The 24,775-nt window shown below is 41.1% G+C and overlaps 1 protein-coding gene across 6 annotated transcripts in view; it reads right to left on the bottom strand.

Annotated features, from left to right (window-relative positions):
- Positions 1-24,775, bottom strand: part of ST6GAL1 (ST6 beta-galactoside alpha-2,6-sialyltransferase 1) — a 111,078-nt gene that overhangs the window by 47,996 nt on the left and 38,307 nt on the right. For 2 of the 6 annotated variants that reach the window (XM_061636710.1, XM_061636708.1), the window contains exon 1: positions 24,605-24,718. The exons of 3 other annotated variants lie outside the window; for them this stretch is intronic. The gene's annotated coding sequence lies outside the window, so the exon portion shown is untranslated. Of the gene's footprint in view, positions 1-24,604; positions 24,719-24,775 lie in introns of those variants that run through there. One more of the 6 variants, XM_061636714.1, reaches the window with a different exon arrangement.

Below are 24,775 nucleotides of genomic sequence, written 5' to 3'. Positions count from 1 at the left end.
TCTTTCCTTGCTTTCCTTCTCTGTTTTTTCTCAACCCTCAGCTTCCAACTGTCCTGACTGCATCTTCTGCTTCTTCCAACTCTGCTTCAATTACTCTCAGAACCCCACTGAGCAATCCTATCTCAGAAAAGAAAGCCAATTATACTGATGTTCTATAAATCTTCATAGCCACTCAAAACAGTATGTTTGCCTCCTTTCTGCTTTCTTAATAATAAACATAGAATGTCTAATATATTTTATCCTATAATTCTTCATCTATAAACTTTACATTTCTCTATATGCTCCACATTTGTTGATCTTTACTACTGATCATCTCACAATTTCACCACAAGGATTGTCAAGTTTATGTGCAGCTTTGTTGACAAGAGGATCCAATCACACAGCCGGTGGTAGTTAACAAGTGATAACTGATACGTGTGTCTCCACAGTTATGTTCTGTACTGGTGGGGCAACGAATGGGCTGTCTGTGATAAAATATTCAATTCAATCACTTCTCAGAGTAGTCCCAGGATTTGAGACAGCTTTTCTAGGCTGCTGAATGAATGACATGTTCCCTCCCAGAACACAAAGCCCCAGACCTATGGTTGCCAGCCTGTCTTCGTTATCACAGCTTGGGAGTACTCTTGGATGTATCTTTGCCACTAGAGGCTCAAGTGACCTCTGTGGCTAGTAGTGCCTTCTACAAACTTTGTCTGGTTCACCAGATGTTTCTGACAGGATCAGCCTGACCATCATAGTTCAGGTATTGGAAACCTCAAGGCTGGATTGCTGCAACACATTCTGTGAGGGGCTGCCCTTGGACCTGGTCTGGAAGCTGCAGGATGTGGCGGATAGGCTGCTGATGGGAGCAAATAGTTGACATGTGACACTATTGTTAAAACATCTGCACTGGCTGCTCATCTGGTACTGAATTAGGTTCAAGGTTCTTAAATTAATTTCCAAAGCTCTGAACAACTTGGGCCCAGGTACCAGGGACTGCCTGAACCCTTATACCCCAGCTCGAAGAAGCACGAATACAGGGTGAAAGGGACAAACGAGCTAAGTGGAAGGCACGTCAAACAAATCCTCATTGCAACCATCTTCCATCTGGAAACGTATGTCCTCACTGTGGGAGGCTGTGTGGATCCAGAATTGGCCTCCAGAGTCACTTATGGACCCACTGTTAAAGACCTTATCTTGGAAGACGATCTTACTCGGCCACGAGTGATCACCAATGAATGACCCCAGCTCGATCACTGAGATCATCTGCAAGAGCATTTTAGGTCATCTCCTGAGTTTGTAAGGCTCATCTGATATCAACACAAAATAGAGCCTTCAGCATCCTCAGTCCAGTATTGTGGGATCCTTTTGCAATATAGATTCAGCAGGCGCCCTCTATATTAAGATTTAGATGTTTGCTGAAAACTTTTCTTGCCACCAGGTTTATGCAAGAAAAAAAACCCTCTGTTTTTTACAGTTAGCCAGCAATTTGTGATTCTGATTGTTTTTATATGGTTCATACTCCAAATATATCTGTTGTACACCTCTTTGGTATTTTTTATGAAATTGCAAAATATGTATTTTTATAAATGACTAAAATAAATTATCAACAACTTTTTTTGTGAATGGCTTCTGTTAATACTGCAATTACCACTATCTGGACTTTTCTGCATTTCATTTTCTTATGAACTCACTGTTCACCATTCTCTCCACCCTGAAACCCTGGCTGTGCATACACCATACATTTAAAGTATATGACTTCCCTCAAGAATCCAGGGAACTGTAATTTATTAAGGTTTCTGGGATTGAGGGGCAAACTGTAGTTCCTAGGTTTCTTGAGAAGGGGTGCCATGTGCTTTAAATGTATGATGTGTACACAGCCTCTGTGTGTATATACAGTATACCTGCAACTCAGGATGGCACTTCAAGTATCTGACGAAGTGGACTGTAGTTCACAAAAGCCTATGGCAAAATAAATGTATTGGGTTGTATTCAACTAAGTCCTACTCAGAGTAGACCCATTGAAATTAATGAACCTAAGTTAGTCACGTTTATTAACTTCAGTGGGTCTACTCTGAGTAGGACTAGCATTGAATATCACCTATTGGCTTTTAAGGTGATGTAAGACTCTGTTGTTCTTGCTGAACAGACTAAGGCTACAGTCAGACACAGGATTTATTGTGTTAGTTTTACGGATTATAATGGTAGCACTTCTGTCCCGATTTCTAACATTCCTTTTGCACTGCCAGATCTGTTGCATTATGGAACTGGCTTTTTTGACAAATATACTGCCATGTCACACTAAATTTCATTCACACCAGTGGGTGTGGTGTGACACAGAAATAAGTGTCATTGGACATGTTGCTAATCCTCCCCCCCTTTCTGGACATACGCATTTCTGGTCCTCCATGATGTCTACATGAAAATAGCAGGGAAAAACTGTATGCCATTACACTGCCCAAATTTCATCACTATACTCTTGCAATTGTCAGGGTTAATGGGGTTGCAAATGATTTTTTTGTGCAAGCAATTAACACGGAAATGAGTGTTAAACTTCCACTATATTCTGCTAGATTTCCAGAAGTAGCTTTTACGTTGTGTGAAAGAGCAAATAAAATGCAGAAATTATCAGGTAAGGAAACCTCAGGAAAAAGGAATAAACTGCTATTTGCATGAAGCCTAACATGGCTTACCCCTTTGGAAAATGATAGGCGTTTACCTCAGAAATAAATCTCACTGAGGCAAATTCAACTTACTTCCAAGGAAGTCTGTTTAGGATTGCAGTCCAAGTTTTCCAGAAGAACAGAATACAGAACCTTCTAACCTAATTCTAAAATTATTCACTAATAGGCAAAAAACCTTGCAGTTTAAGAATGTACTTATAGCCAAGAGATATTTCTATCAAACTTTAAACAGCAGGGAAATTGGGCAGCTATAGTGAATGCACCACGGGAGAAGGAGACCTGACCTCCTCTCTGAGATATTCTGCTGCCCCACAAATTTGTCAAAATGCAAACACAATTTGGGTTGGTCTTTCACAGTCCAATCCACTTCCTGTGTAGCTTGGAAGAATTTGGTAATGTGCCTCTGAGCTCTATTGCCTATTAGTGAATTTCTCTGCTTTTTAATCCAGGAGGTAAGAAATGGAATCCTGTGCAAATTTGCTGAGAATGGATTGATCATTTGCATGCTTATTGAGTTCAGTGGGATTTACTCCCCTGCAATCATGCTTAGGATAGGTAAAACTGACCACAGGGGATGGGGAGGGGAGGAGGGGGAGGGAGGGAAGGAACGGCAGAGGGGAGGAGGGGGATGGGAGCAGGCAGGAGGGAGAGGAGAAGGACAGGTTTGATCATTTGCATATTTATTGAGTTCAGTGGGATTTAATCCCGTACAATCATGTTTAAGATAGGTAAAACTGACTGGGGGAGGGAGGGCTGGAGTGGGCAGGGAAGGAGGAAGGGAGAGGAGAAGGAGGGAAAAGGCAGGTCTGATCATTTGTATGCTTATTGAGTTCAGTGACATTTACCCCTATGCAATCATGGTTAGGATAGGTAAGACTGACCATGGGGGGGCGAGGAGGGGGGAGGAGCGGATTGGAGGTGGGCAATGAAGGGGGAGGAGAGAGCAGGTTTGATCATTTGCATGCTTATAGAGTTCAATGGTATGTACTCCCATGCAATCATGCTTAAGACCATGGGGAGGAGGAAGCGGAGGTGGAAGAGGGGATTGGAAGGAGATAGGGATGGGTAGGGAGAGGCAAAGGAAGGGGGAGGGAAGGGGCAAGAGGGAGGGGATAGGAGAAGGGAGGGTGGGTTTGATCAGTTGCATACTTTTTGAGTCCAATGGGATTTATTTCTGTGCAATAATGTTTGAAAATGGAAATGGACTGCCTTCAAGTCAATCCCGACTTATGGTGACCCTATGAATAGGGTTTTCATGGTAAACGATATTCAGAGGAGGTTTTACCATTGCCTTCCTCTGAGGAACAGAGGCAGTGACTGGCCCAAGGTCACTCATTGAGCATCATGGCTGTGTGGGGATCCGAACCCTGGTCTGGAGACCTGGAGGTCACAGTCCAATAATGACCTGGGGGAGGGGCAGGGAGGGTAGAAGGAGGGAAGGGGAGGAGATTGGGTGGGTAGGCACTGGGCAGAGGGGAAGTCCCTTTCCTTTCCCAAAGGAAAACACTGCTTTTCAGCATTTCCCCCACCTTTTTATTCTACAGCAGGCACATGTAGCCTCCCACACAAATTTAAACCAAAGCTGTCCCTGATAGGGTTGCCAGGTCAGAAGCATCCCAAAACCTGAGATTTTAGGGGCGGGGCCCGAGTGATGTCACAGTTGCTTGGAGTGTACATTTTTAAAAAATATCTGACTGGAAATTAAGCTAGACGTCTTAGCTAAAAGATGGAGCCTGGGTAGGGAACATTTAATCTAGCCTACTTGCTTTCGGCAAGAAGGGTTTAAGTGCCTTCAGGCCAGGCCAGTCACCAGAAGGCCACTGTAGGAAGAAAGGAGCCTAGTGTTGTGGAGATGTTAGATGGGAGCATTCGGGAGTAAAGATGGATGCCCCTGAAGGCTGCAATTCTAAACACACATACTAAGGGACTAAGCCGCATAGAACTCAACAGGACTTACTTCTGAGTAGATATAGTTTGGATTGTGCTGTTGGTAAAGCTTGACTAGGGATCCTCTGCAAAGATATCCATCTCCTAGCAGGGTTGGCAACCCCCTGCCTGGAATGCCCTGCCCTTATCTTTTAATGTGGCTGCTCCAAACTTCTTTACAGATTTGACCCTTCACTTCAGAAAGAGGTCTGAGAAATGAGTAAGAGTAAGAAGATTCTCTACCCTTTCTGTCTGCATAGATGCCCTCATCCTTCCCCTGCGCCCAGCAGAAGCTCTGGGCCAGGCGGGATGCAGTGGCATCTCATAGAGGACACCCTCCCCTTTCATGGGGTGTATGATTTGTCCTGGCCCAGAGCAGATTTTGTTGGAATGTATGAGGTTCAACTCCAACTTGGTGGGTTGAGGCTGCATGGGGTTAAAAAGGGTAGCTAGGGAAGAAACCTCCTTGTTGCCAGGCTATACCTGTCCTTTGATCCTTGCTGTCTGTCCCCCTCCTGCTAGACTGATATGCAAAGGATGTTCATCCCAGTTCCTTCCCGCCTTCCCAGTTCCTTCTTCTTTCTCGAGAGGGGAGCAGACATCTTTCCTTTGTCTCTCCCTCTCAACCAGCATGAGAGCTGCACTGGGACCAGTGCAGACTGCTCCAACATAGTTAGTTACCTAGATGTAAGGACTCTTTCCTATCAAGCATGTACTTCCATTAAAAAGTAGTTGTTTCTTATTTTACAGCTTAAAGTCTCTGTCTGACTAATTTGCAGGGAAGGTAGAATCTTAGCAAAGATTCAAACACACACGCATAAGCTCGCTCAATACTCTCCGCTCTGCTACGCAACTCAATAGAATTCCAACAGATTTTGGGGTGGGCACCCCCAATTACTTATTTTTCCTGTATGCCTTTTTCTGCTTTGATTTTGTATAGATGCCCTCTTCTGTGCCCTGTGCTCAGCAGAAGCTCTGGGCCAGGCGGGATGCAGTGACATCTCGTAGAGGACACCCTCCCATTTCCTGGGGTATATGATTTGTCCTGTCCCAGAGCAGAGTTTGGGGTGGTAACCCCCAGTTACTTATTTTTTATGATTTTATGACATCATTATGTATTTATGATAATATCAGAAGCCTGATGATTTTGATTGCATAAATGTGTTGTTATTCTTGATGGGGAGAGTCTCCCGATCACAGTGATATATCATACAGGGTACCCCAACATATATTTTGGGGTTCAAAGACATGTTAAGTTTGGTTTGAAGTTGCTGTAGTTGTCAACTCTTCTTTTATAGTGTTTTGAACTTTCAAGCAAATAAGGAACTGGGAACTAGGAACCAACTTCAGTGTTGTATCAGTTAAACAGATTAAACAGTCACGGGGTGGCGGCTGACGTTTTGGTGTATATCTCGTGAACCAGACCACCTAGAAACTTAATTTTTAAAAAAATTGAAGCTGAGAGTCCGGAGATTAAGGGGTGTGAGCCAGAGGGCACCCAGAAAAACCAGAGATTCCGGCTGAGAAACGGAGACCTGGTAACTCTAGTCCCTGACCACATCGACACCGGGACTTTATGTCATTTTGTACAGTCATGGCTTCTCTCAAAGAATCCTGGGAAGTGTAGTTAGTGAAGGCTGCTGAGAGTTGCTAGTAGATGCTCTGTTCCCCTCACAGACCATCAATCAGAGTGACTGACTGTTAAACCACTCTGGCCGCTGGAGCTCTGTCAGTGGAATAAGAATCTCCTCTCAGCACCCTTCACAAACTACACAGGATTCTTTGGGGGAAGCCATGACTGACTCAAGTGAAATCAAAGTCTGGTGTGGGTGTGGCCCCCTGATTAGGCAAGCCCAGCAGCAGCAAGTCTGGCTTTTAGAACACTGACAGTTGGTTCTTACTGAGCATGCCTGACACTATCATTGAATTCAAGCCAAAATTTCTTAAATTAATTAAAAATCAGCCAGGCATGTTTTTAACTTTTAAACTTCAGAAGATGAAGGTCAGAGTATGGGGCAAGGTCAGTAATAGGATTACAGGTACTCTGTGAACATGGCTGATTTTTAATGAATTTCAACAGATTATGAGAACTCTGAGAGAAAAAAGTCCAAAAGGGCTCCGGGTTTTCTCTCCCTCTTTTTAGACTTTGAACTCTCTATTCTCTCTGTTTTGTGTATTGCCATGAAAATTTAGAGGGTTGGTAAGCAAGCATTTCTGAGTTCAGGACTATACATTTCGTAAGGTTTTGTTTTGAAATGAGCTTATGGGAAGCATCAGAATGGCATGAGGGGTATTTTCAATTTAACATTGTGGAATGTGAAAAATCCACGCTGGCTATAGTATACAGCCACTCTCATGGCTGTATAATCTTACTACTTTTCAGCTCCTCTGTCCCTAAGGTTCACACTAGGTATCATCAACACTCAGCTACTTTGCTGCCAGTTGGTTAGCCAGATTTGTTTTGACAAACTCAGCACTGCACTGAAACAAACAGCTGTGGAACAGCTCAGTGTAAGTAAGTGTTTCTGGTAACTATATACAACTAAATGCAAACAGAGGAGAAAAAACTTGTCTTTATTTGTTTGTGTCCCTAAATTTAAACCACAAGTTTGCTCTGTGACTTGTCAGGCTGACAACAGTTTATCTATTTGGCTCTTAGAAGAAGAAAATGTTCCATGAGCATTGCACAAAATTGAGAAAAGGGGAGGGGAGAGGAACAGGTGCCAGCAGAGAGGTGACAAAAAGTCACAGCTGAAAGGCAGCTGCTCAAGAGAACAGAAGCAACAGGAAACCTCTCAAGTGAAAAACAACCAAGTGCCAACCGACCTAAGCAAAAGATAACCCACATGCTCCCCATATGGGCCTCATAGAGGCAGCCCTGCCAATTTCTCTATTATCAAAAGCCTGCAATCCAATTCCAGTATTTTGAAGCGTAGAAAGTTGCCTTTTACTGAGTCAGACCACCTAGTGCAGTATTGTCTGGCAGCAACTCTTTTCAGGGTTTCAGACAGGTTTTTTTCCCACTTCTACCTGGAGGTCCCAGGTCCAATCCCTGGTGCCAGGGATTGGACCTGGGACCTTCTGCATGCAAAGCATGTGTTCTAGCACTGAGCTATGACCCTTCCTTGCAGAGAATTTTTTTTTAAAAAAAAGAATGTTCAGACACAATTCACTGAGACTTATTTGCAAGCCACATTAAAATAATAAGTGGGACTTGTGCAACCCCCCCCCCAATTTGCAACTTGCCTTGGGGGCAGAATTGCTTCAGCAGCGATGTCCATTCTGCATTGTCAGGAAGACCTTTTTTCTTTTCTTTTTAAAAAAATACATTTTCTGACACATGACAAAGCAACATTAAATGAGAATCATTTTTTGGCTTTTTGACAAAATCTTTCCTGTACTTATTTGCCCGACAAAACATTCAAAACTTGTGTTTTAGTATAGCTGGAAATATCACTGATGTGTCACAAGGTAAACTGCCAATATATTAGTGAAAACAGAAAGGGATTAAATTCTACTACATACCTAGAGATGTAAAAGCTTGTGAGGGGGACAGAACTGAATAATTCACAGGAGGTGTACACACAAGCAGGAAGGTAGAAGCCAGCTCCAAAGAACTGGCTTCCTGGGGACTAAGCGCTCCACGTAGACACCAATTATAATTTTTTTACTCCACTGGCCTTTTACTTGGCGGAGATGTCGGCTGGAATGGGACCCAGGGCAGGGTTCCAAACGAGGAGGATCTCTTGTTAGTCCCCCCATGGCTCCTCCTCCACCACTCCCCCAGAACATCCCATTTTGGGGGCTACCACTGGCTTCCACAAACTCTCCGTCTGCCAGCCTGACTGCCCCGGCGGAACTCTGGCAGTGCCATGGCTCAGCTGTAGTGGGGAGCTTCTGCTGGTGGAGCCCAGTGGCACTAGCAGCCTGCCAGCATAGCTGGGGGATTCGCTGCATCCAGCTCCTGATAGCCCAGAAGAAACATGAGTTGGATTATGCCCTTAAAGTGTGTTTAGTGTTTTTGTTTGCCACCCTGGACTCCTTCTGGGAGGAAGGGTGGGAGATACCTTTAATAAATAAATAGATATCTCCATCCTAGAATATAGCATATAAAATATTACTCATCAAAAGAAATGCTGGGGAAACAAGAAAGAGGGCACGGTAACATTGTGCAGCCCTGTAAAGCAGACATTTGAATAGCTGTCAGCTAAGCAAATTTTACTATTCCTAGAAGATATATGTGGGCAAATGTTTTGCAGAGTATGCCAGTGCACACAGCAGTGACCATTTCCTAGGCAACACAAGATTCTTTGGAAATGAAACAGAAGACATGACCAACAGAGCTTATAAAAAGGTCAAACCAACAGCCACAGGCACACACATTTATGGCTCCCAAATACGTGCTCTGCTTGAATTCAAGTTACTTTGCTTATCAGTCATGTGAACTTTTGTGTAGATTTTCATGCATATGTGGTTCCACTTCACTTAAAAGTTGTTACTGGAACTAAAATTTTCTCCTCTGAGTAAGTAGGGCATTTGGATTTCGTATGTATGTATATGAATTGTCTGAGGGATGTAATGAGCAAATCCATTCATTAATGTGAAAAATTCCCTTCCAGGGTCCACCGCTTTTGCAATTTTATGTTTATTATTTTATTTTACTTTTTTTTTTACTAAATTTTATATACAGCTTGAATGTAAAAAAAAGCTCTAAGCAGTTTACAAAAGTTGTACACCATCTTGATATTTTATGATGTGGTGGTATAGAAATACATTTATAAACACATAAATAAAAACTGGCAGCCAAGATAGATAGATAGATAGATAGATAGATAGATAGATAGATAGATAGATAGATAGATAGATAGATAGATAGATAACATTCTGGAGTTGCAGATTTCTCTAATGAATAATAATTTTTCAGCATTTCACTATATAAAATAAAAAATGTCATAAACCTGAAATTTTGAAGCCAACAGTCATCAAACAGCCCCAAAATGTCAGTTTTCACAGTGAATAATCTTTTTTTTTTAAGTCTGTTCTAAATTCTGAAAGTCCATTATGGAAATGCAATGAAGGATGACGTAGCAAATTATATTTAAAACAATGCCATTTAAAAAAATTCTGCTATACACTGAAAAATAGATGTACAAATATCAGTACAAATTGTTACTATGTGATCTACTGAAAATGTTATCAAGATACTTGGAATATAGATAAGAAATAAGAATTGGTAACAGATTTGCAAATACTTTCAACACCTAAAATACCAAAGAGTAAAAACATACCAGTCAATTATATAGGTGTGGCAATTTATATTTGGGGATTTTTGATAAAATGTTTAAATTAACAAATCTTATGATGGTTCACTAAAGGACGCAATATTGACTAAATGTCAGAATTATTGGAAATTATCTCTCTTAATTTTGGAATAAGAGCAAAATTAAAGACGTGTGTTTTCTACATGAATGTAATTCATCTAGGTAGTATCCAACCAAATAGTTCTGCTAGTGCAAGAATGTCTGGCTGTGTAACACAACTTCCCCTCCCCACATGCCCCCTGAGCCTTCCACAAATCTCCTCTGGTGGGTTGGGGAAACTACCAAACAGAATTGGGGAGGGGCAGGGAGAGGAAAGGGAGGGGAAGTAGCCAGATTTTCTTTACCTAGCAGAACTACTTGGCTGCGCACAAACCTTTATGGATGATATGGCTAGATGGCTGTTTATTGGCATCTAGCTGACCATTGGGGGTACAGGATGCTGAACTAATATGATCCAGTTGGGCTCTTTTTGTGGTCTTATTTTTCACCTGTGTGTTAAAAATATAGGGAGATATTATTTATTTATATAGCGCCATCAATGCACATTGCATTGTAGAGAAAAAGAATGAATAAAAACCAAGAAAAATACATCCCTACCACAAAGGCATACAATCGAACTAAAAATATAAGGGGAACATGAAATGTAAATGGACTGCCTTCAAGTCGATCCCGACTTATGGCGACCCAATGAATAGGGTTTTCATGCTAAGTGGTATTCAGAGGGGGCTTCACCATTGCCTTCCTCTGAGGCTGAGAGGCAGTGACTGGCCCAAAGTCACCCAGTGAGCTTCATGGCTGTGTGGGGATTTGAACCCTGATCTCCCAGGTCGTAGTCCAGCACCTTAACCGCTACACCACACTGGCTCTCAAGGGGAGCATAGAGGGAAAGAAAGGGAATAAAACAGGCAAGGAACCAAACAGACACTTCAGGTACACACATTCTAGAAATGCAGAATTATAAAGGTAAAACCTAAACTGAGACTCCAAAAGCTTTGGAAAAAAGAAAAGTTTTTAGCTGAGATTTAAAAACAGTTATTGAAGGAGCAGTCTGCAAGTGCCATCCAGATATCTATCACTAGTCATACTCAGAGCAGATCCATTGATTTCAGTGGGTCCACTCTGAGTATGACTAATGTTGGCTATCACCCATAATTTAATAATACTGATTTCCATTACTAAGCAAAGCAAAGTCAGAATAAACACTCCTGTAATTTTTCCATGCTGGAGACTGGTTTTGTTTTATTGTCTTTGGCCCTTTTAGGAAACTGACAGACCTTTTAACCTTCATTCAGTTACTATGGGTAATATCAAACAAGGGACACCTTAGACTGAAAATGCACTGCACAATCAGATAAAAATGAAACAAAAATCAGATATGATCATAAAAACTAGTGAATGTTCTCCATGCCCATTCTTCCGTCTGGGAACTGAACTGATTCACTGAAGTGATTCAGACTCTCCAGTGCTAAGGTAGCAGCATAATTAACATTTGGCTTTGCAATCCCCTTCATGGTGGAAACAGTGACATAAAATCGAAAACTAACAGTACTCTTCTCTTCTGCTCACATATCTTAAAAGCAAGCATCATGTACTAAACTAAGGTGTGTATGTTTAACAAAAGTAGATTTGTTTTTTTTTAAAAGCACACACTTTAATGAAGTGCTTAAAAATATTTGAATTAAGACTTTCTCTCTTTGCCACCACTGCCATGCTGTTTTGAAAACTAGTGGTATTAAACTAACCACAATGTTTGCTGTTTAAGTAGCAAGGGAGAGGTATGGCTGTCATACTGTAAGTTAATTGTGGTGCACCTCTGTGGAATGCCTTTTGGGAATGCGTTTCCTCCCTGGCTTTGTATAGTATTATCTTATTTCTGAGTTACACTTTATTCTTTTTCCTATTTAGTTTCAAGCTGTTAAATTAGGTTAGTTTATCTGTATTGCTTTATATAATATTGTATGGGTTGGTTTTTTAAAATTATGTATTTACTTATTGACATAATGGCTATTTGCAATTGTGCCCAAATGTTTTTTCAGTTGTATTTATCGTTGTTCATCTGACATGTTGTGAGCTGCTTTAGACACAATTTTGTGGAAAAGTGGAATGCAATTAAACAGAAGGATTATCTAGTGCAACTTATAACATGCACAGTATTGTACCCTGGGGTGTTTAAATTTTGTTACAGTAGTTATGGTATTTATAGCCCACTGTTCATTGAAAAGTTTCAGTCCCAGAGCAGGGAATAGAAAAATATATACAAAAGTTACAAAATCATATAACAGGTCCAGTAAACAAATTAACAATTCTCAGAAATTTCAGAAACATCTGTAAAACACTACATTATTAAAAGAAGATTCTGTGGGGAAATGCTATGGAGACAACGAAAAGACCTAGACATTTCTTTAACATCTTGCTCTTATCCTCTGCATCATATTCCCTGCATCACATTTAAAATATGTTTTGTTTTAATGTTTTTAAAGATGTTTTGTTTTAATATATCTTTAAAGGTGTTTTGTTTCAACATTTTTAAAAGTCTTTTGTTTTTAAGATGTTTTAGAGTGTTTTTAGTGTTTTGTTTGACATCCTGGGCTCCTTCTGGGAGGAAGCGCGGGATATAAATTTAATAAATAAATAAAATAAATTTCAAAAGCCCATGATGTTAACATATTTAGGCTGCCAACCCATATGCATTTGCAGCCATAATGGAGCTCTCTCCGCTGTGGTGTTTGCTCTCATTTCCCCCATCATCTCACATTTTGAAGAAACTTATATCCTAAAAGCATCTTTATTCCTTGGGTTTAAATGTAATAAAATTAAAATCAAGGTTGAAAATCAAGGTTTAAATGTAATATTGTGACATTTCCCCAAGGAGCCTGGTCTCTCCTGGTCTATTTTGCTTTCAGCAGATGGATTGTCTGCAGCATTATTTTGATGTCTGAATCGTCAAGGGGCCTTGAACTTCAGGGGTCAACTCATGTTGCCTTGCAGAGATCCTGCTTTGCCTCTGACAAGCCCAAATATTGACAAAGCATCCTGGTTTCCCTCAGGATTCATCTGAATCTGATGCACACCCTTAACTGTTAGTCCACGCTACAGTGGCTATTATCTACATCTTTTTAAAAAGTGCATGTTAAAGGCAAAGATGCATTTAAAGTTCCGTCCATTTTGGCCCAATACATCAGGATCCATATATTCACAACTGGATCCAAGCCATTATGGACAACATTTTACCCAGATAAATTATTTCTGATATACACCATTACAGGGCAGGGGGGACTCCAAGGAAAAAGGGTTCCTTTAGGCTTCTGTCTGATCAGGGTGTGCTTTGGTCTTCGTGTCACTTGAAAATTCTATACCAGCCAATGGGGAAGTTAACTCTGAAATGGCCTCTGATATCCTCCAACCACTACCAATTAACAGGGAGCTTAGACTCAATGACCAGAACAGGCCATGGTGTGTGTTAAGACAATGTATCTTTAATTGCATGGTGGGTCTTGGGTTGGCAATAGCTAACATAAAAGGGAGCTTGTCTTTCTTAGCTCACATTCTGAACATATCTTTGCTGGTCTGAGATATGACAATTCCACAGCTTTTGGAACTATTCACTTGTTGTTATACAGAGTGACAGAACTAGGGACTGCCAAAGTAGCCCTGGTTTTGATGGGCTTTTGCTTCCATGTGTTCCTTTCATCCAGGCCTTAAGAAAAATGCAACTTCTAAGCAATCTTTCCTTCCTTCCTCCCCCCTTCCTGTACCCATTCATAAGGTGACACAGAGTGCTGCTGGTTGAACTGCCTGTCTTTGCACTCTTTTCATCAGCCACAGAGAAGCTTAAACAGCTTTTATTTCAACTTGGCTTAAAGGAATGGCACAAGTAAGGGACCTGAGCATTTGTGCTTAACCATATGCTGGAGCTGCACACCATTACTACCTCCATATTCTGGACCTTGCACCAGGCATACTCATATCCAGGGCTGGCTCCAGGAATGCCGGGGCCCTTCGGCATCAGCTTGCCCTGGGCCCCGGCGTGCGTGCTCGTTCGCATTCACACGCACCCCACCCCACCCCCACCTACCTGTCTCCTGTCTTTTACTACTGCCATTAACCAAGATGGCGGCCGCGGTTTCCCTAAGGGGATGAGGCCTCTGCCGCCATCTTTGTTGATAGCATGCATGCGTGCTATGCACGCGCATCTCTGCCATTAACTAAGACGGGGGCAGGGGCATTAGTACCTTAGGGAAACTGCAGCCGCCATCTTTGTTAAGGGCAATGGTAAAAGACAGCAGACAGGTAAGTGGGGAGATATGGGGGGCCCATGGATCACAGAAGGGGAGCAGAGGGGCAGCTGAGGGGGCCCCTGTAGCTCCAGGGGCCGTCGGGCCAGTGCCCAACCTGGCCGCCCTTTAGAACCGGCCCTGCTCATATCTATGCAAGGATGCTAAGTAGGGAAGAGAAGAGAAGCCTGCATTCTGCTCCAACCTGTGAGGTTTCTGTTTTCAAGTACTGACACTTTAAATTTCCACTGAGTTAGGGAAACAACCTTTTCTCTCTTGCTGTATGTTGAGTGTTCAACAAAGAGTTGAATACTTTGACAGGATGCAGATCTTCTCTTTGCTCCAGGAATAATAAATATTTAGTTCTTCCAATCTGGCTGGAAATCTCTCGCTGAGTCGCACACCATTCCCAAAACTTCCTTGTTTCAGCAGAAAGATCCTGTGCTAACAGCTTCCTGTGTAACTTTCCAGTTTTTTGACCAGAGAAGTTACCAAAAGCCACAATGTTGTTTATTTAAACTTAAATTAGCTGAAGTTCTCAGGAGGCTTCTCTTGGTTCACTTTATGAAATTTGTAAAGAGGATGTAATTTTGTTTTAGAAAACAAGGCTTGTTTATTTGTCTCTGGTTCAATGCTCGCGGGGGGAATGCCTTACGAAGCAGGGAAAGTTATTGAGGGATGGTTATACAGAGATCAGTGTCTGCAATATCAGCAATTTCAAGAGAAGCAGGATTGAATGGAAATGTTGTACCTGCTACTCTCACCAGCCAAAAGTGGAATGAAAGGAAAATATGACCTCCTGCATATCAGGAGGTATGTTATCTAAAACATCTTTGTTCCTTCAGCTGTCCCTCTTATACCTCCTCTACTGCCATAAATATAAAATAAGCTGACTTCCAGAACAGTATCAATGTTAGCTACTGGGATACACTGTGGGCTGACATACTAGCAGGTGGAAATGAATGGCTGAGTGGAAAGGATGCTACTTTGCAAAAGGGGCAAGGATAAGACCAGAATTTGTCCAGCTTTATGAGTCACCTCTCATCTGGCAATTTTTTCTCTTCCTAGGAACTAGGATCAGCATATAGGATCTAGAACTATTTCAATCTGGTTTCAGGGTTGGTTTTGATATAGGAATTATTTCAGTCACCCTGATGGATGTATGCCAGGAAAAGAAACGAGAGGAGTGTCGCCTTGTTTATTCTCCTGTGGCTTTTAATATCATTAACCATGGGACTTCAGGAGAGACTGAGCTGGGGGTTGAGGGCACTAGGTTTCAGCGGGTATGTTCCCTCCCTGGAGAAACTATTTCAAAATGTTGTACTAAGAGATTACTGCACTGTGCCATCTATACTAGTGGGTCCACTCAGGGCTCAGTTCTGACTTCAGTGCAATTTATCATATACAGCACATAAAATTGCTGAGTGATGTCATTCAGAGATTTTGAGTCAGGCGCCTTCATTATGTTGTCATCAACACCAAGCTCTATTTCTCCTTTTCATTATATTCAGGTGAGGCAGTGAAGTGCTAAATTAGTATCTAGGATCAGTAATGGACGGGATGTGGGCCAAAAGACTGTTATGCGAACAATATCAGAACAGCTTATTGTGAATAGGTCATATCCTAGAAACAGCTGTACTTCCCTAAAGCAACACCATCAGTCCAACCCATGACCAAGGTCAAAGATGATAGTCAATTTCAGTTCAGTAGAGATTATATGCACTGGTGTGTGTGTGGTGTGTGTGTGTGTGTAAGAGAGAGACAACAACAACAACTTAAGGACTGCCTCTTCCTTTGTTCTTCTGGTTTCGTGTGTGCTCCCTCCAATTCCCTCCTTCCTGGCTTCTATAGGTCTGAATCTGTGGGTATCATTAGATGTTCATATGGTGACTTGCCAACTGGCAAGGGTTCTTGTGGACTCAGAAGCAATAAACACACAGGCAGGTGGAAGTCAAAGATTTTATTAAGTAGCAGGCAAAAGGATACAGACAGCAAAATTTACTGAGCTTACTTTCTCCATTCAGTTGTTGGGAACCCCAAGGGAACGACAACAGAGAGACCCCAACTGATGGCCAGTACGCAGTACCTCTCCAGTCCAAGCTCTGTGCTGAAGTTCACCTGGGCAAAAATCTTGGGGATTTATATAGCTAAATGCTCCAAAGGTTATGTGCTGATTTTCAACAACAACATCAATTAAATTGTTTTTAAAAGATGTGTTTTAAATTTGTATATTTGTTTTAATGTTTTTAGTTACTGTAAACCGTCCAGAGAGCTTCGGCTATGGGGCGGTATATAAATACAATAAATAAATAAAATTAAAATGTGATGATCATGTTCTTAGTCTTATCATTGTTTGTTAATTCCAAAGATAAGTCTAGCAAGTGGGATATTCCCAAGATACATCATTATGAGGTCCTTCCAAATTCCAAGGTTGTACCATCCACAGCAGATGGCTGCTTTTAAGAAAACAAATTAAGCCAAAAAGGCTTGCAATCTCTTAAAGGGCCTGGCCTGCTAGACTCCCAGAGAGTCAGGCATAAAGGAACAATTGTCAAGGTCATTCTATGTCCTCGATAAATTAATCTTCTGGTTAGTTTCCCATACATGTGGCATATATGTCATGCAGTGCCTGGCACCATCTAAGGCTGGTGCACCAAATGTAACCCCTCGAGAAGGATAAAGAAAGCCTGGCCAGAATTATCCATGTTCAGATAATCTCTCACCTGGTCTACTGCAATGTATTAAAGACTTCTTGGAAAGAGGTATTGGTAACTCTTGGCTGCCTTTGATGACTTCTTGGAAACTTCAGTTGGTGCAAAATCGTCTGCTAGATTACTAACTGGGGCTGACTTGAAGGAATAGACTTCACCACTACTCTGGCAGCTATACCAGTTGCCAGCCCATTTCCGTGTACAATTCAAAATGCTGATCATTACCTATAAAGCGCTGAATGGCTTGGAACCTGGCTACTTAAAGGACTCTCCTCTTTTGTACGAACCCACCCAATCTCTTTGTTCTTCGTAAGAACATAAAAAGAGATTGTTGGATCAGGCCAATGGCCCATCTAGTACAGCATCCTGTTCTCAGTGGCCAACCAGTTGCCCATGGAAAACCCACAAGCAGGACCTGAGTGCAAAGAGCACTCTCCACTCCTGCAGTTTTCAGCAACTGGTATTTGGAAGCATACTGCCTCCACCTATGGATTTATTTTATTTTATTTTATTTTATTTTATTTTATTTTATTTTATTTGTATCCTGCCCTTCCTCCCAGCAGGATGCAGAGCATCTTCCTTGGAGTCTCTGAAGTTGCACCAATAATGACCCGAAGAGGACCATCTCAAAAATGGTGCCAGGGATATGGAATGCCCTCCACAGAGAAGCCTGCCTTACACCAACTTGGATGTATTTTTGATGCCAAGCAAGTTCTTTAAATACACACACACACACACACAGCTGGGCACATTTTGTTTTAGTAGTTTTTGCTACAGCTTCTGCCATTTTTATTGTTTTTTTTAAATAGCTTTATTGTATTTGTTTTAAAAATGTATGTCACCCCAAGAGTCCTGTTACTGAACCAAGATACTAACTAAATATTATCAAAAGAACATCACAGATTGCGACTGGCTCACAACCCCGTCTGCCAAAGAGAAAGCGCTCTGATTAAGTGCTCAACTTCCAGAACACTGAAGGCCCTGCTACCAAGGTGACCAAAAAACCCCACAGTGTAATTAGAGTATTGGCCTTAGATTGGGGAGAGACTACTGGACAAACTTGGGCCAATCACTGTCTCCCAATTTATGACGTATATGTAGGGTTGCCATATTCTAGTTCCACAAATCCGGGCAAGCTAATTTGCATATTATGCAAATTATTTGCATATTAATATTGGATTGTCCAGTTGTTTTGTTTTTGTGCCTAGGAATTACCACCAAAAACTGGGGGAAGATGTGAGAAATCTTTTTTTAAAAGCAACATTTTCAGCCTTAAATGGCTAGACTAGTTTCCAACACTATGGAATATTTATGGATTAAGAGGATTTATATCCTGCCCTTCTGCTGTTAAAAACAGAGCTCAGCATAATAAAAACACAAAATAGCAACAAACAAAGTAAGTCAGGGCAGCAGTATGGTTAACCTTTGCTGGTCATTGACCAAAATAAACTTATTTACATTTTTTAGTATGGTTAACCATTACATATGTGATCTATTTCAGAGATGTGGTGGGTGGAGAAAAACAAGAAGCCAAAATGTTAGGAAAAGGAGTCTTTCGCACCACATGCTCAGTTCTAAATACTGTTGCAGCAAGTTTTACAAGTTCCTCCAGTATTCCACTGGTGCAGGCACTCAGACATTCAAAATATCTGTATGTTTCTTAGGTTTTATAAAAGCAGAGCTTTGCTTAACTCAAAATTTCTTCTCCCTTTGATCAACCACATCTACACAGTTTCCACCTCCATACTCAAAATGAAACTGGGCCTGGAAGTATGCAACAACCCCACACATACCTTGCTAATTAGATTACCAATGCCAGGATGTCTGTCTTATCGACTACTCTCCTGCTCCCCCCCCTCCACCGGGCATCATGAAAGACCCAGTCCTGGGCTCAGAAAGAAAATAAATATCTGGTCCTCTTCAAAGTACTGATAAGCCTCTTGTTTTAATTAAAATAATAATTATAAATTCTTGCTCTTATCACTAATGGGAGTTAATTACCTTGCATATGCTGCTGTTCCTTCTATGGCTGTAACGGAGTGATGTTAAAGAAAAGTGAAATGCAAATAAGAAAACAACAACACAAAAAGCAGTACACTTTCCTAAATGTAATACCATACCAACCACAACAAGATTCCTATGAGTAAGGCAGAAAACTAAGCATCCCACAACCAGTCAGGATTCATAACCAAAAACCCAAACTAAAAAAATCCTAGCAGTCAGCCAAGGTCACAGAAATCCCCATGCAGCACAACCTGACCTGGGGACTGCAGTTAACACAGAATGCTGCAGCACAATTGCTGACATGAGTGAGATCCTATCAGCACATAATACCTCTGCTCTGAAATCTGCATTGGTTGCTGATTTGCTACCAGGTCAAGTTCAAGCTGTGCTTTCCATGTTATGGGTGCCACATAGTACTTGTTCTTGTAAGAAATCAGTCCTGTAAAGTAGCAGCACCTATGCTTTGGAACTCCTTGCCTATTGACATTAGGCAGACGCCTCTTTTCAGCACCTGCTAAAATCAGTTTTCTTGAGGCAAGCCTCTCCAGGCATGTGGAAGCTATTGTGTTTTTAAATCTGATTCTAACTCATTGTTGGTTTTATTATTTTGAATGTTTTTAAGTATATGTCCTTAACGCTTTTGCCAATAATTTTATTGTTTTAATTCTTTCTGTAAACCACTTTGAGATTTTTTACAATAAAGTGGTATATAAATGTTGTAAATAAAAATAAATAAATAAATGTTGGAGTCACTGTGGCCCTTGAGTCTCTTCCCACTTTTAGGAACCAAGGAATCTGCCTTATACTGATTCAGGCCATTTCGTACCATGATTTTTTAAATGCAACACCATACCAACCACAACAAGATTCCTATGAGTAAGGCAGAAAACTAAGCATCTCACAACCAGTCAGGATTCCTAACCAAAAGCATGATAAATGAAGAAATATTTATATAAGCATGACTATCAAATATATTTATTATTTACACAAACTGTAAATATATTTATAGTGCAATCCTAGGTTTATTTATTCAGAAGCAAGTCCCAGTGTATTCAGTGGGGCTTACTCAAACAGGGACAGAAATGCAACCTCAAGTGATAAGCAACTTCATTCACACAACCCAAAATTCCGAATCATGCCACTTTACGCTGTTTTGCAACTGTTTATACTTGTTTTTATGGTTACTGGATTTTAAATGGCTTTATTTCTTGTTGTGGGCTGCCTTGGTTTCCAACCCTACCTCACGGGGTTGTTGGAAACACTCCATACACGCACACACACTGCAGATGTATAAATACACACAGCCCATATAATAGTTTATTGTCAAACCAGTTGGTCATTGCAGAAAATCAGTATTAGTTTTTAAAAAATCAGTATTAGTTTCCTACAGAATAAAAACTGTAATACCTAAATAAGCCCAGCCTACTTGCTTTAAAATAGGACTGTAGATGGGGACAGAAAGAGTTAGAACACAAACAGAATTCTTTTTTACATTCACTCCAAAGTCCCACAAAAGCAAGTATTGGGAAGGTTTTCAAAACACTGCCCAGGATCTGACTCCTGCACACAAGATGAAAAAAAACTGAAATGTATATACTTACCCAATTTATGAGATTTTCAGATAAACGAGGGGGGGGAACCACCATTTTCTGGCATTGCAATGAGGTTTTCTAGACACTGCCTCAGGTCAATCAAACTGAAACACAATCCTGGCTTCACTGATTGGCTGTAATCCTGAACAGGCAGGGTTAAAGCTACAAAGTGCTATACAGTACTGTTTAAAGAAAGATTTAACAGTCAGGGGGCGGCTGACGTTTTTATTTATATCTCGAGAACCGGACCACCAAGAAACATTTTTTTTAAATTAAAGCTGAGAATCTGGGCCACCTGATGGGCTAAACGGGCACTGGGTGGCATGCGAAGAATCTGGGTAAAACCCGGCTAACCAGGCAATATGGCAACCCTACGTATATGGAGTTATGAGAATAAAAAGTGGGAGGGGGGAGAAGATAATGTACACCAGCTTTCCCCAACATGGCACTCTCCAGAAGTTTTGGATTACAGTTCCCAACATCCACAACCACTGATCAACAACATCTGGAGGGTGCCAGGTTGGTAAAGGCTGGTGTTCAATCTGAGGAGCTAGAGCAAGGAGGCTGAGGCTCACAACTTCCACAAGACCTGGATAGGTGGAAGCAGAGAGCCAAGGGCTCAGCACTATGCCAGAGATGTATAAAAGTTCTGATATTAGCAATCTCAGGAAAGAAAAAAGAGCTCTCACCACTCTCTGATTTACACAGCATTCTTCCCCTTGGTCCATTTAAGACACTGCTCCTGGCAGACTGACTCATATGCCAAGACATGCAGAATAGGCCACAATATAGGGATGACCTTGAGAGCCCTTATTGTCCACTTTTATAATTATCTTATTACTTTATAAAAATAATAAAATGTAACTGCACTCACACATCCCATTTTAGTATTCACAATGCATAGTGTATACAGCTAGTTATATGTGTCCTTCATAACCCCTAATGAGTTTGCTCATCTGTTCTTTAGTAGGAACTAGAGCACGATGTATGTATTTAGAAATACCATTTTGTGACTTACTTTCGTCTTTCTTTCTTGGAATGCATTTAAATTTAAGGACCCACCCACTTCCCAAGCAATCTGTTATGTTTCCCAACCTGGTATCATGTTGGCATGTTTCATTCCAGTGCATCTTCCCACACATCTCAGATTTGGAGTGCAGCTACATGAAACCAGAATAAAATAAAGAAGACTCCTCTTTTTCCTGCCCACATTCCCTTGCTCAGAATAAGAAGGCTGTATTGACAGAGAAGAGCAGCACAGATGGACTTATCTCCACTATGCCTCACTCCCATGGCAATGGCTTGAAAATGTACAGCAACTGGCAAATGCCAGAAAGCTAAATGGAACACTAATTATCTCAAGGAGAATTTAGATGGATACTTCTTTGACCAGTTTCATTTAATGAATAAGAAGCTTAGTATAAAACATTTGATAAAGCCTAGCAATGCAACCTGCAGGAGTTCTGTAAGAAAAAAGGGTGGAGGCTGGGAGGAAATGCCAGTCTGTGTGCAGAAATAACAAGTATTGCACTGCAAAGTATTTTCAGTACAGATTGGATTCCCAAGCCAAGTTGAGAAAGCAACTGCCTAGGCTCTATATTTGGTAGAATATTATTTTTATGCTTTTATGAGTCACTGATACGCTAAAGCCCATGTGATTACCCCCTCCCGTTTTCTCCCAAGGTTGTGATAAACACAAAGTGCACCCCAGAGTGCTAGAGATGGCACTGGCACTAACCAATAGATGTCCATAACATTTGCAATCCCACATTCTGCACAGTGCTCCAAATAGTATTAGCAGTGGGCAAGGGGGAAATAATATTTTTCCATTGATAAAAATACTGCTTTTTCAGTGCTGGTAAGATCTAATTTTCCCACAACAGACATGCTAGCCTGTGGCGGCATGTGGGGGGGGGAGAGGAAATTTCAATCTGTTGGCACAACTGAGAAACAATTATGTGTTCTTTACAAAATAAAGCAATCACAAAGAAAAGCCTGAAATACTAAAGTAAACCCTTTCCAAAGGAACAGCACCTAAGCCTTAGCCATATTCACTCAAGTCTGAAGGGCAAGCCAAGCTGGAGTGTGTCTTAAGAAACGACAGTAAAAACACAACAGAATAGCTGTTTATACTTGAGAGGATCTATTTCTAGCTGGTGCTCCATTCCCTTTTTCTCACCACACATCTCCCCGAAGCAGTTGAGACATAATAACTGAGAATACAACCATTCTTGCACATTCTGAGGTCATTCAGCCAGACAGCTCACTGACTGGAATGTTGCTATAGTGCTGGAGCCCTAAAGCTGTTAACTCCCTGGTGATGAAGGGAATGGAGGCACAACACAGGTCGGATTGGGAAATCCAGGAAATCAACAGCAAAGGATTAGGATCACATGAAGGAGATCTCCTGTGTGGAGCTCTCTGACTCACCCCCCCCACACACACACCGCACTCCTCAAATAAAAAGACATTGGTAATAGAGAACCACCAAGAAGGAGACACAGACATGTGCAGCCTGATATGGAGAGAAAAGAATCAGCCTTGTAGCCAGGGCTTCCTATAAGTGCAAGTATTCCTTTATACCACCAGCTTGAATTGAAGCCAGCAATGCCAAGGTTCTCCCTCTGTAAGTGTGTCTTGAGCTGTGCCTGCTCATAAACAATTTTGTTTTGTTTTGTCAAACATGTCAAAATGATCCATTGGTGGGGGTGGGTAGTGGAGTGAGCAGGGGAGTCAGGATGTAGCTGAAGACTTCTGGTATTATCAGAGGCACAGAATTCACATACACTGCAGTGGTTCCCTCATTACTAAAGGTAGTTTAAAAAGAGGCCAAAGAACACACAGGGATTCTATGACGTAGCAAGTAAACACGTGGACACCCTTATACAGAAAACATAAAGTAACAATGATAAATGAGGTATTATGTATTCTTACTCCCTCTCTGTGGAGAGAGAACACAGCCCATCCCACTTACCATTACAAATAAATATTTTAATTTAGCATTTAACTTATGGGTAACTTATTGTTTGTCCCAGCAAAGCCAGCACAATTTTCCTGAACACACTACTCAAACCCTGCCTGTTAGGTTAATTATAGTTAAACAGAAAAACATTAAGCTATTACTACAGCAGCCACATCCAAGCCAAAAGAGCCACAGGCCAAAACCAGCAGCAGTGTCTTTCTGGCAGCTCCCCCCCTTTTTCTCAGAGACTGCTATGCAGAGGCATTACTTAAGGATCTGTTAACATCAAACCAAAAGGAATTTGAAACTGAGCATCTTGAACCTTGTTAGGAAGTCAGGAAACCAGCTGCCACAAACTGAATTAAAATTTGCTTCCTGGTTCCCTTTTCTTCCCCACACAAGAAAGTGCAGCAAATATGGATGAACCACACATATCTAGAGAAGCAGTGCTCTTTCCAGCACCATGCTCAAATCACAACCAAAAACTACAGAAACCTTAACAGGGGGCCTTTGTGGTTTCCCTTCTTTGTGCTGTAGAAAATTCCAAGGTCACCTGGCCTACATTTTAAATACAGGCAAGGTCAAACTGTCAAACACCACCAAACATGGAATCTGCTCCATGCCTGAAGTCATGCAGACACTGCACACACATATCAAATTAACTACCATGATTATAAGGCTATGTACAGTAGTACATACATTACCTGGAAGCAGGAAATTACACCAAAGAACCCTCAGTAATCAACACCAATTCTGAGGATTCTCATCTGAGAGCATAAAAAGGAAAGGTACACATCTTTTTGCCCCGTGATCTAAAGTGGGGGCTAAATGAAAAGGCCTTCTAAGAAAAGCAGCAACATTTCCTTATATCATTATTTACAAACTTTCTTTTTTGAAGTTCAAGGAACAAACATATAATTCAGATTCAACTTTGTTCCTTACAATAACCTCCATCTACATTACTGCCATCTGAAAAAAACAGGTCCTCACTAAGGTTGTAATGCAATTATAACAACATAAAAAGATTTTATGGGAACAACTTGTTCACTAAGTAAAAGACACCTCTTTAACCTCATATACTAGTCTAATTCTCCTTTTTTCTTTTCAGAAATTACCAGTTTCTTTATTGCATTCCTTTAGTCATAGCTTACCAACTTTTTAAAAAAGTAGTTTAAGTGTCCAGAGAACTCTAATTATTCAGGCTGGACTTCATTGCTTTTCATCTCAGTAATATCTTCCAGAATAACTGCATACTAGCTACTACCATTTTATAAAACCACCACCTGATCTCTACTTGTTTAAAAAAAATGGCAAGGTTTTAA

This window comes from Rhineura floridana, chromosome 7, assembly GCF_030035675.1.
Source record: "Rhineura floridana isolate rRhiFlo1 chromosome 7, rRhiFlo1.hap2, whole genome shotgun sequence".
NCBI classification, from domain to species: domain Eukaryota; kingdom Metazoa; phylum Chordata; class Lepidosauria; order Squamata; family Rhineuridae; genus Rhineura; species Rhineura floridana.
This window is presented reverse-complemented; position numbering and strand designations above follow the sequence as displayed.